Source organism: Pezoporus occidentalis, unplaced genomic scaffold (assembly GCF_034315485.1).
Source record: "Pezoporus occidentalis ecotype Australia unplaced genomic scaffold, CSIRO_AGI_Poc_V1 ctg28, whole genome shotgun sequence".
NCBI classification, from domain to species: domain Eukaryota; kingdom Metazoa; phylum Chordata; class Aves; order Psittaciformes; family Psittacidae; genus Pezoporus; species Pezoporus occidentalis.
In genome coordinates, this window is record NW_026914718.1 from 5,386,512 (window position 1) to 5,399,234 (window position 12,723).

At 41.4% G+C, this 12,723-nt stretch overlaps 1 long non-coding RNA gene across 1 annotated transcript; it reads right to left on the reverse strand.

Moving 5' to 3' along the window:
* Positions 1–2,508: 2,508 nt before the first annotated feature.
* Positions 2,509–12,504, reverse strand: LOC134167186 (uncharacterized). The gene is made up of 3 exons (XR_009966132.1): positions 12,264–12,504; positions 7,368–7,448; positions 2,509–2,713 (listed from the first exon to the last, which is right to left on the reverse strand). It is a non-coding gene; the product is annotated as an uncharacterized LOC134167186 (long non-coding RNA).
* Positions 12,505–12,723: the final 219 nt, after the last annotated feature.

Here is a 12,723-nt window from a genome sequence, read left to right on the forward strand (position 1 = left end):
TGCATTTATTATTAAAATTAGGGCCAGGCAAAGCCCAAAGCTGAAAAGTCACCCAGTGTTTGCTGTAGATGATAACAGACTTTAATGTTCCCTTGCTGGCTCAGGTGAAATATGTGTCAAAGCATCTTGGGTTCAGGTTCCTTCAGTGCTTAGATTCAGATTTAAAAGTACACATATCTAGGAACGGAGGCCAGCTCCATTTCAACGCCAAGCCAGAAAACCTCATGTTGGGAGCAAGGCCTGAACTGGGACGGCCACACTGCATGCTTTCATCCTGGTCATCAGCAGCACCAGATGAGAGGCAACTCAATGGGCAGCTCAGTACTGAATGGTTAAAGGTATTGCAGGTTAAGAGACCCTACACAGGGGTATGCTGCAGGGTAGCCAGCACCCACTAATTCACCCACAGTTAGCCAATGCCAACTTACCTGCCGCCTGTACTAGGTTATTATGGTCTATATTAAGAGAATCACAGAAATCATAGAATGGTTTGGGTTGGAAAGGACCTTAAGATCACCTAGTTCCAACCCCTTGCCATGGGCAGGGATGCCTTCCCCCAGACCAGCTTGCTCAAGGCTCTCTCTAACCTGGCGCTGAGCACTGCCAGGGATAAAGCATTCACAGCTTTCTTGGGCAACCTGTTCCAGTGCCTCACTAGCCTCACAGAAGAGAACTCCTTCCATATATCTAACCGAAGACTCTCCTGTTTAAGTTTAAACACATTTCGTCTTGTCCTACTGCTACAGTTCCTGATGAAGAGCCCCTCTCCAGCATCCTTGGAGCCTCCTTCAGATACTGTAAGGTTGCTATGAGGTCTCCACACAGCTTTCTTCTCACTTTCATGCACTCCAGCGTGCAAGTTCGCCACTAATGTGCACCCCTGGTGTGCTACACTTCATTAAGCAGATGCCTTCACCATCCTCCTGCTTCGGTTGCAAACATCTTCAGGGGACCCTGTACAAGACTGGCAGTCCCATTGCTAACAGCAAGCAAGTGCTCCTCTAACCTAAAAGTCTGCATTATGCCAAATCAAACAGAACCACCCAATATGAAAACTGGATATCCGTCAGGTAAAACAGTGGGTAAGGACATTATCTGTCATTCCCTCTCTGCCATCTGTACTGCTATTAAGCACATACCAACCTAGTTAATGCTCTGGGTCTGTTTAGATATAAGAGGCACCTCCAATTCTAAAGGCTGCTAATCACCAACAGCACCACTCGGCTGGAAAACACTGTTAAATCCTGTTTCAGATTGAGACTGCCACACTTACGTAAAGAGTACTCTCTGCAGGGGGGGTTCTTTATTTTAATGTTCTTTAATCTCACCTTCTGTTTTGCCTGTCGAATGCTGCAGCTCCCCCTCAGCCCACCCAATTTTGTGACCCCTGAAAGTTAAAAGTCCCTTCTATTTTCTTAACCACCTTGCCTTGTCACCCAAAGGAACAGGATGTCATGAACACAAAGGCAGTCGCATTGGCAGATCCAATAGGGAAAAAAAATGCAGCTAAGCAACTTTAAAAACTTTTTCCTAAAAAAAAAAAACAAAAAACCAAACCCCAAACCCATAGGAATATGAAAGATCAGGCTTTCTGTAACTATTTTAGTGTATGAGGTGTCATACACAGCAAACAATTAGCAGTAGAAAAAACTGAGAAAAGGGATGAGCTGCTTGGGAGCATTTGGAGAAAACCCACGCTGATTTGCTGAATCAGCAAGAACACATGAACAAGTGGCAGCTTTGGATTCAGCAATAATCTTCCCAGTTTTGATGAGAAGCTAATGCTACGGAGCCCCCAAACAGCACCTCGCAAGGACACCAGTGACCTGGCCTAAGCCATGTTTCCCTCCTTCAGACCAGAGACTCACTGACAGGCTTCATCCTCTGGATAGTTACTCTGGTCTCCTTCCTATTTCTCAGGTGAGGCTTCCTGGGTTTCTCCTGTGGGAACCTTTCTGCTTTGCTAATCAAACACTCACAGAGTCTCCTGCATCGCAGGTGAATACCTCACATCCTTGGTACATCTACGCCAGGAAAACTGTCTTGTTCTTGGGGAGAGGGGATGGGAAGGAAGAAAAGTTCTGAAAGACTCTGGGGTTTTGCGTTCACTCCAGTGAAGAGACTGTATCCATCTAATAAGAACAGAAATGTAATCTGCTTTCTGTATCCCTGTTGTATCCCTGTTGTTCTACCTGCACCAGCATTTGGGATAAACATAGCTATCCCACAGTATGATTTTTACAAGCAGCGTTCACAAAACCCATCACAGATGAAGCAAATGGCAGTGTATTCTGTTGGGCTCCATGGTGAAATTAACATACAATTGAATGAAACATACTTGCATGTGCTGTGCCCTTCTGACAATATGAAGGGTATGCACCATTTTGTTTGTTTTCAGGGAATGATGCAAAAGAGAGGGCACAACTTACGTTTTCACCAAATGGAAAACACAAGGGAAAACACTATAATCTGCTTAGTAACACAGGTTGCTACAAACACATCAGACCGCCTATTTGCCAAGGCAGCATGCAGTTCAGCACCTGCAAAGCAAGTCTGGGCAGCAGGATTTCCCCTAGAGACAGATCCAGACTTCAGGGTGCATCTCCCCTGCTCCCCCTAAAATGCCCCAGAGCAGCCACAGATCCCACCATCATCAGAGCTGGAGGCAAAACTCGCTTCTTCCTTTCCCTTCATCATGTCGATACATGTGAACCTGTTCTCAGGCAAATGAAAAAGCCATGGTAATTTCAGCAGTAGGAAAGACAAAAAATGGTAAAAAGAAAAAAGCATGTGTGTATTCCTAAAAACATGTGTGTATTGTATATTCTGGCATATAAACAAACACATGAGCAGCACTCAGGTATTCCAGCAGTACAGCCCCTGTAAGTACCTGTAAGTGCATACAGGCCACAAGTCTGCTTTCAGTGATGAAATTTAAAATCTGCCATTACAGAACAGTGGCCTGAAACCTTATACAAGTGACGTGAGTTAAGGATGGAGTAACAGCCTTTACACTCAATTTCCTGGCTTTCCTTGGTTTGCGTCACACCCTTAATGTTATTTCAACATTGCGTTTTGTCCTCTAAATTAAATATACAGTAGGTGTTTTGTATTTAATTTCCTTACTGTTTTTTTTTTTCCCCCCTCCTAAAGGAAAAAGAATGGAAGAGATTCATGAAAGGTTATAAAACACACATTGTGTACTGGAGAGGCTGGAGTAGCTCTTTTGGAGCCTTTTCGTTCTCCTGGGAAAATATGTAATTAGGTAGTTTTTTAACATGTGTATTATGTACTGAATTACATGTATTTATACATTTCTCAAAGGAGTATTGCTTACACAATAGCCTGGAGCAACTCTTTTGGAGCCATTTGGGTCTATCATGTAATTATGTACTTAGGACCCGTTTATAGCAAATTTTGGTGTGCCTACGTAGTAGCTTTTTATTTTGGATGAATTTTCAGGCTTGTGAAGGGTGCTACACTGACAGCCCTGGAGACTGCAGGCTTCTGTTTACTTGCAGAAAGGGAAAACACGAGTAAGGAAGATGTGGGCATCCCCAGACTATCCCTCCAAAATTTACCTTATCCCTGACTTTGGGAACAACTTCCTGAAGTAGGTGGGAAAAGATTCCCTACTCAGTTTTGTCAGCAATTTGTTACTGCAGGTTTGGGGATGAGGACAGCTACCCACCTGGAACTGAACTCATTAAAAAAAGTAGTTCACATAGGCTGCTAAGTATTTGCCATCTGCTAATCTGCAACTTATCTCATTTCTTTTTCTTTATATATATATATATATATGAATAGAATATTATTCTTGGAAGCAGAATTCTGTAAGGATTTATGTGCTGTGAAACAGACACAGGCACTATGAAAAGGGGTATTAGATATGTTTGTACCTTCCCAAGATACAGCTTTCCAAGTCTTTAAACATCAGAAAGAAATTCAAGTGTTTGTGGCACTTTTTTCCTGGAAAGAGAGAATGCAGAAGCCAAAATAGTTTTTGCTTAAAATCATAAACAAACAAACTCCCTCTCTCAACCCAAATACAGTGTAGCTAAAATGACTTCATGCGATGCTGCCAAGAAAGCATGGTGACAGCCGTAATGTAAATGCATAGATGGATGTATTTTTACATTATTTCAAGAAGGAAAATGGCTTGCTCTGAATGAAAGAAGCTGAAGTCATCAAGCAGTAGATGCTGGGCGAGTAACAGACTTTCTTACCCAAAACCACCCCAAACCCCACTTGATACTAACTCCCACATTTAGTCTGACACCCATCCTCCTAAATGTAATTTCTTCTTGCTTGGATTTATTTAACTGCTTTGGTTATTTCAAAGGTGTATGCCATGGTTTGGGGGGTGTGTTTGTGGGTTTTTTAAGTCTTGTTTTAAACAAAGTTATCTTAAAACATTTTTCATTTGAAGGAATTGTGCATTTCCCAAGTAACACTTTTCATTTAAAACATATTGCAAGAAACGCACTTAATTCTCTTCCTTTAATTAAAACATGACTGGAATTCAGCCCAGTCTGTGAAGTCCTAAAACCTTCCAAAACTAACTTTTGGGAAACAATTCTATACATAAGAAAGCCTTCATCCCAGTCTCCTAAGGAGCAGTGAAGACCATGATGTTTGGCTCCAGCTTCCCTTTTCCTTAACACCATGCTGTGGAGGAAGGCATGAAAAGTGAGGTTAATGATGGAGGTCAGTACCAGAAATGTCTGGGTATTTTTCACTCTCTCTCAGGGCAGTGTTTTCCAGAGCATGAGCAGAAATGGCACACACACTACCTTTTCCTTACTGCAGTTCATTGATGGCACAGAACAGGAGCAAGCTACGGACAATGTTAAGGCAAGGCACATTCCCTATCCTACACTGAAGGAATGTGTAAGGAAAAGCAATCAAAACCGGGGGAAAATTACCATAATTGACACATTGCTGACTGGGTACCACTACAATCTTTAAGGTTAACTATGCATTTTGCCAGAAAAAGTACAGAAAGTACTTTTGTACACAGAGTACAAATTTCAGCAAGTTACAGCTGACTCAAATCAAAGCTACCAAAGTACTACATGTCAATCTGCTCCCCAGGAAGCTATTTCTGTGCCTGCTTCAGCTTTTTCTCCTCAGCTCTTTCTGCAACAGAGAGGTCCACCACCAAGTTTGCATGCACTTACTTTTTAAGCTTTAGGGAGGAGAGGGGTTCCTAAAATATCACTGATAAATAAAGAAGCAAGCCTGGAAAGTTTCAGCTCAAAAGGCCAAAGATTCAGAAAGAACAGAAAACAGCAAGTGAAAACAGAAACACTGTAGTTTCATGGGTGCTGTCATTCAGCACGGATGGATGGTTCAATAGGCAGACCATGTGGTCGAAAAACAGACCGGTGTTGTGGCATCATCATGCTAGCCCGCACATCCCCAAATCCTCTGCACTCCGGTTCCTTTACCTGCTCAATGTATACCATAGTGCTAGTCTAACTGCAGTACAGAAGGGAATGTTTTGATCATAAGCTTCGAATTTAAAGGTCTTATGAATTTTTAGCATCAAAAGAAAAAAAAAAATCACTTAGAATTATGAAAAAGTCCTTCTCTGTACTGTCTTTTCTGAGATACTGCTGCCACTTCCAGTCAGGGAAGCTACGTTTTCTCCTTTGGGTTACACAATTAAAAGCTTAATCCTGCATTTCTTCCTTACAAGAGGAACCTTATTAATATGAAAGCCCCAGAGGTACCAGTAGGCATTCTGGCATCCAGTGTCACATGTACAGGCACAAGGGGTGCTAGAAACTTCCCCAGACCGTTACAGGACATTATTAATACAGCTGTAATTTAACACCACTACTTTAGCTTTCAGAAGGAGAAGGTAGTTTTCATGGCAGAAGGCCACCACCAGTGGCAGGACATGACCATCACCACTGTACCAATGCATGCAGTTAGGAATACAGGGCCAGAACAAAGCTGTACACCCATGAAGCCTGGGGCTCTGTACACACAGGCAACTATGCACCATAATCCATCTCATTGCCCAGAACAAGTATTTTGTGCCCAAGTTGCTCCCAGTGGAAGGCATTTTCAGGATCTCACTACAGTGAGGGGTAGAAACCATCTGATTTCCAGTTTAAGCCTATTCAGGGCCAAGTTTATGCCCACTTGTTCTTATGCAAATATTGCTCTTGGGTTTAAATAGTTTTTTCCCCTCTCTGGCATTTAGCCCTGGATGTATTTATAGAGTGCTGTCAAATCCCCTCTCAACTCTATTTTGCTAAACTAAACAAGCCAATCTCTTACAGTCCCTTCCCATAAGATAGGCTTTCCAAACATTTACTACCTCCGCAAGACTTTCCATAGATTTTGTATGCTCTAGCTCCAATTCAACTTTGACATAGTTACTTTAAAAAAAAGTATGCAATATCCTAAATTAAGCTGTCCAGTATCTTGTACAAGGGTACCAGTGAGGTACCCGAGGTATCTGGCTTCTCTGCAGTTTCACCACTGTCCCACCATCACCACGTCACTAGCTAGAATACGATTGACAAAGTTAACTTCGAAGGTTTAGTCCAAGACTCAGCCACACGCAGAAGTAGCACAGTTAGTTAAGCATGAAGAGGGTCATTCCAATCCTCAGCACTGCAATTCCCTAACAGGTCAGAGAGGGACCTGCGTGTGTGCAACATCTCATTTTTAACACAGACACTCCAAGCGTCCTCAGCCACTAACCTTTACAGAGCATGCATTAAGAATACAAATGCATTAACAGCATCCCCTAGAAGGTTCTTCTTACTGTTGTTTTCCTTATGGTGGCATCTAAGGTTGCTCTTTAAGAAGCTCACTATGGTATGCATTAGGTAACAAGGTGGCATTAGGACAGCTGCTACCTGTCTATTTTACAGCCTATGGCTCTGAAAACAGGCCAGGTAAAAAGGTTAACAATAGATAGGATAACAAAAGACAATAACAAGGCACTGTAAGTTAATACTTATCAGCATTACTTGAGGCAGCCTACCTTTTTCCTTTCCTCAATTTCAACTCACATATGTTGCTTTGGCACTTACCCTGAGAGCAGTTTATGCATTACAACTTCTGCAGCATATACACTCCAAGATTTCCATAGATGCACATATATAGAGGCACAACCAAACCCCTGTTACCCTTGCATTTTACCAGGTACAGACTTAACAGAAGGAACTGTAAGTCCTGAAGCACCTTCCCTTTCACAAATAGTGCAATCCTCACATTATCCTAAAAACTGATACCATACCACCAGCTGAAGCTAGGCTTACAGGTTCAAAATCCTTACACATATAGGTGAGTTCCTAAAAGTATAACCCACCTTTCCCTTCTTAATATTTCAGAAGTAGTCTTACATTTTAGTGGCTTAGAAACAGGGTTTTCTACTCACTTGTTCACATTCCCAAATCTGTGATACCAAAAGCACAATCAGTGGCCTGCAAAACAGATATTTATAGACAGTGTAAAGGCACAAAGATTAATATATCAGGTTAAGGTAGAAATAAAGGCATCATTTGGGCCTTGGTTCTGTCTTTCTTAGCATGTTTGGACTTCTTTGAAGTGTAAATTTAACTTTCAATTACAACATTTCTGTAATGTTTTACCCATGCATCGTAGAGTTGCGCAAGCATTACTTCCTCAATTTTTATTCTTAGAAGAGAAACACACGAACCCATTATACAAGAAATCCAAAAGAGCTTGCTGCTGCATCGCCAAGTCACCAACAATACATGATGGGTAGAGGTCATTTTGAAGTTCACATCCTAGGTTCACCTATTCATCCCAGGCAGGGCTTACATTCTCAGGAGCTCTGCATTTCCACAGCTCTAGAAGGTTGCTTGAGCCCCACTAACACACATGAACATGGTATTTACAAGAGCAGCCAGCAGAACAGCAGCGACAAACTACCAGTGAGAAGATCATGCTGGTAGCTCTCCTAACAACACTCACAGCACACGGAACCGTTGCAAGCAGTTTGGATACAGAGGGTAGCAGCCACATTCCCCATGTTATAACATGAGCACTAAAATACTACTGTTTGGCACATTTTATAAGCTCTTAGTGATTAGGTACAACTGTTCATACATGTATATTTTTAAATATAGTGAACACAAATCTTAAACACAAATTTAATGACAACAGGTTTGAAGTGACAGAAGACGATACCTTTCTTAAAAAGAATCCAGTTTATGTTCCTTCAGGTCAGATAACTTCATTCCTAGTTCTGAGAATATTTAGCCAGTTACTAATAAACAAATAAATATATGGGGTGAACTTCCACTTTTACTTTTCAGGAAAAGGTTAAAATTCCAGATTTGGATGAAAACAGAACTCATACTCTCTTCCACTGGAGATGATCTTCCCTGTAAGAACTTCCCACAGAAACAGTCTGCATATCAAACTGTTTTCTTTTTCATTTAAAGCTCCCTGTAGCTTTTTGGAGTTAGGTACGGGTGTTGTTTTGGTATTTGGGATCTTGGGGGGGCTTTTGGTAAATCTGTGGAAACGTTAGTAAAGTCACGTCAATGTCGGTTTGTATTGTCCCAGCAGCAGCTGAAGTTGCTTTGAAGACGCTCACTAACACAAGGCGAATACTTGGCAATCACCTACAGCAAGAATTGAAGCATGCTTGAAACGCTCAGGGAATGGGTATTTCAAAAGCACCTTCAGATTTGAATGCTCAGTTCCCTTCCAAAGAACCTTTGAATACATATTCATCAAAACAGGGAAACTTACATTCTGGCATGAGCCGTTTCCACAAAACCATGACAAAGGATTAAAGTTGTGAGATGCAATAATTTAGAATTTATATATTGAGATCCTTTTCTTCGTTCATCCTTCTTAAACATAAATTAACTCTGAGAATCTCTTGCAAATTCTTTATTCCTCAAACTGAAACCTTATGGAAAAGAAACTTGCAATATGGCTTGAAGTATAAATTTCCGTCTGGGAGAAATAGTTACTTGCTTTTATATCTCCTTAGGGTCAGTAAAATAAAAGATTAGCCATCAATTTTAGGCTTTTCTATTGTAATGTGTCTGAGTATATGCCTCATCCTTCCTTCATTAGATTGTAAAAGAAGGCCTCCATGGGAGCTTATAAGAAAGATAGGGACAGACTTTTTAGCAGGCCCTATAGCAATAGGACAAGGGGTGATGGTTTAGACCAAAGGTGGGGAGATTCAGACTAGATATAAGGGAAAAATAATAAAAAATATACCTGTAATGAGAACAACAAAACTCTGGAATGAGTTGCCCAGAGAGGTGGTAGATGCTCCATACCTGAAAGCAAAGGTCAGGTTTGATGGGGCTTTGAGTGACCTGATCTGGTTGAAGATGTCCCTGCTCATTGCAAGGGAGTTGGACTAGATGACCTTTAACAGTCCCTTCCAAGCCAAACCATTCCATGATTCTACAATCAGGTTTTGAATAGAATGGATCTAAGTCATGTTTTGTTATAATGACATCTTTTGTTTTTAAAAGGCATTATGATAAAGAAACTAAATGCACTTATATGATAAATACAGGGTCAGGAAAAATAAACCATACTTTTAAAGTACTTTTACATGTCTGATAACAGTTCATAGAACAATATTGTTGTTCCTTTTCTCAATAGAAAGAAATGTTAACAGGGAGCAAGCCAAAGACAGGAAGGGAAGGGAGGTGTCAAGGATTCCTGGGATGTCTGATCTACTGTAAGTGGGCTCAGTTCCTCAGCAAGCTTTGTCCCTTAGCAGATGCAAGGGGCAAGAAGGCCAAAGACTGGCAACGGCTATGGCTGCTGTTTTACAAGAAGCATACTGAAAGAGCAGCCTAAGGCTTTTACAATACTCTGAATAACCCTTTATTTTCGTATCTTTCCACACCGATATAAGACTGTGCTTGAGCAGCAAGAGTGACAGTTGCAACACCAATAGTTATCATACCAAATCCAATCTGTTTAGCTTCATTTAAACAAGCTAGATTTCTAAACATTCTTTTATCCCTTGAGCTGGAAGAAGAACATCTCTTATTTATATTAGTTGCTTAAGACTCCCCTGTGCTATGTGCTGCACAGTGGTATTGTGAGAGCGTTCCATCCCGAATCACTCACCATATAAACAGAAGAGATACAGGAGATACTATTTTTCTTGCTTATAGTAATACAGACCCAAGTCACAGAACAACTCAGAAGCTTTACTTAAGGTCACATCGGACACCTGTAACACAGCTGCAATATCACTTTTAACTCAGACCTGTCACATCCTGCTGTTGCTGTCTACCAACAGGATTGGTGACAGCCCTCAAGAGAGGCTGAGGCTGTCACTGCAGGCTCATCAATGCAATGTTCCTGCCGACTTGCAGTTCTCAGCTCTATCCGTGTGCAGCCCCAGGCTTGTTCTAAGCATTAGCACTATTCAAAGCTCCCAGTGAAGCTGGCTCACGCTTATTTGCTAGAAGCATTTGTAATGCTTCAAAGGTAGCTCCTCCACAGCAATCTCCTACTGCTAAACTCAGGGTGCCCATCTCTCATTGCAAATGTAAGAATTGCTCTAAAGAAATACCTATGAATATTCCTTTATCCATGAACCCAATGTAACTTTACAAATACAATAAGATGAGACGAGACATGGCTAAATTCTGAGCACAAGGTAGCTACTGCATACAGCAGAAGGGGTAAAACGGTCCATTAGGACAGCCGACAGTGATACAAATTGTTTAAGCAAATGCAGTGCTACTGAACCTCAGCAGTGCTCTGCGGGTTTGGAGAAGCCCACAAACACCACATGCACACTAATTAAGCACAAGGTAAAGCCATAAACATTTTAACAGTAACCACGGCACTTTGGGAGGCCTGACTGCCCACTGTGGCTGCGTGCTCTGATCTGGCAGCTCCCTCAGGACCTTCTTTCCATCACATCACAGGCCACAATGACCAGCATTTCCAGAACAGACGTATTCTTAACGCTGTATTTCGAGAGGCACTCTGGAAACATGGATACGCCTGCCACTTCCACATCCCATTAATTCTGGGGCATAAAATAACCAAGCGCACACTCCAGCATTTCAGCCCTGACAAGCACTAAAGAGCCTTTTGGTGAAAGGGAGCATATGTCCAACTGCTTAGCAAAATCAGGGCCTTCATCATAGACACGGGCAATTTCACAGTCATTAAAATTAGGCTTGGTTCTATAAAGGTCTATTGCACACGGAATTTGCTGATAGAAAGTAAACATTGACTGTATATTCTATTACAGCACATAAACAGCAGGTTGGTTTTTAAACCTGTATAACTATTACATATGTACTACTTAAAAAAAGTAAAATTCCCTTTAAAATATATTAAAGCCTCATTACCGCACTCAGTTAAGAGCAGGACTGACATAAGTGCTAGTGCAAAACATCAACAAACCAGAGCATAAATCTTTTGAGTCCGGAAAAGACTCCTTTCATAGGTTATTTTTTAATTCTACAGAGCAACAATGTAATCATCAAGCAAACAGAGAAAGCGAAGGATTGAAAACCAGCCTTATTTTTCACCAACGTAAATGCATTCACCTCATGGAACAACCAACGAGTTATTTCTATGGTCTTCCTGTTATTTTACCTTCTGGAAGGAAAATCTATTTGAAAAGGTGGTATCTTTGCTTGCATACACACATACATTATATATGAATATATATTTGTTTTCACACGCATGCAGCTACATGGAGAGCAGGGCTGTCCAGACACATGGCCCCAACATCCAGTCTTCTCTGTGAACCGCAGCAATACAAGCAGACAAAGTTCATTTCTTCTTTTTAAGGTATGTAGGACAACAGTTACTGTCTAAGTAATGATGTGAGGCTGTTGTCCAGGACAGCAGGGAAACAAGGGACAAAGAACACGTTTGGAACACCCTGGCAGACTTGAGACGAGTGAAAACTCCAGTAACATGAACCTTATTATATCAGCCTGCCCTCATTTATTGAGGCATGGCTTGTTGTTTTAGCCAGTCGTTAAACCTCCAGCAAGCTGCTGTCTTCAAACCTTGGGACTTCTCCTAGTAAGGACCTGGGCAGACTCCCTCCAGCTAGAGGAAAGCATGAAGCATGGGAAATTTCAAAGCAGCAGACAGAAAAGGCTTCAAAGGGAAAAAGAGACGGATCTTTATATAGGCCCAGACCCAGTCAGGTATGTAAACATTTGCACAGCTATAAGCTGTAGGAGTACTCCCATTGTAATCAACACAATCTCTTAAACATGCTTAACGTGAGGCTTATGCTTACATACCTGGCATAAATGGAGACAGAACAAGCAACCACGGGGCCTGCTTACAGGGGGTTTCTAGCACACGTGGACAGGGAAAGATGGGGCCACAGACCCAGCTCCATGCTTTCCTACAAGCAACTGATAATTCTGGATGCGCAGTTAGAGCAAGGATGATATTTAGAGATACTAAAATAAACATGGGAAACATATATAAATACACAAATAAAAATACATATAAATGTATGTGTGTGCACATGTGCATTTTTATATATATTTTTGTGGGGGGATATATCTCTCTCTCTCTAAATCAGGCCAAAAGTGACAAGATGAGTACTCAGAACTTCTGAAGCTCCCAAAGCTAACAGCAGATGCTGTTACAAACTAAGACCTAAATGTCAAGTACCAGTGCTGCTTAAGTGCTACTTAATTAAAATGGAAGAGAACTAGCTTTGAAGTACTAATTCAGTCATTCACAAGGTTT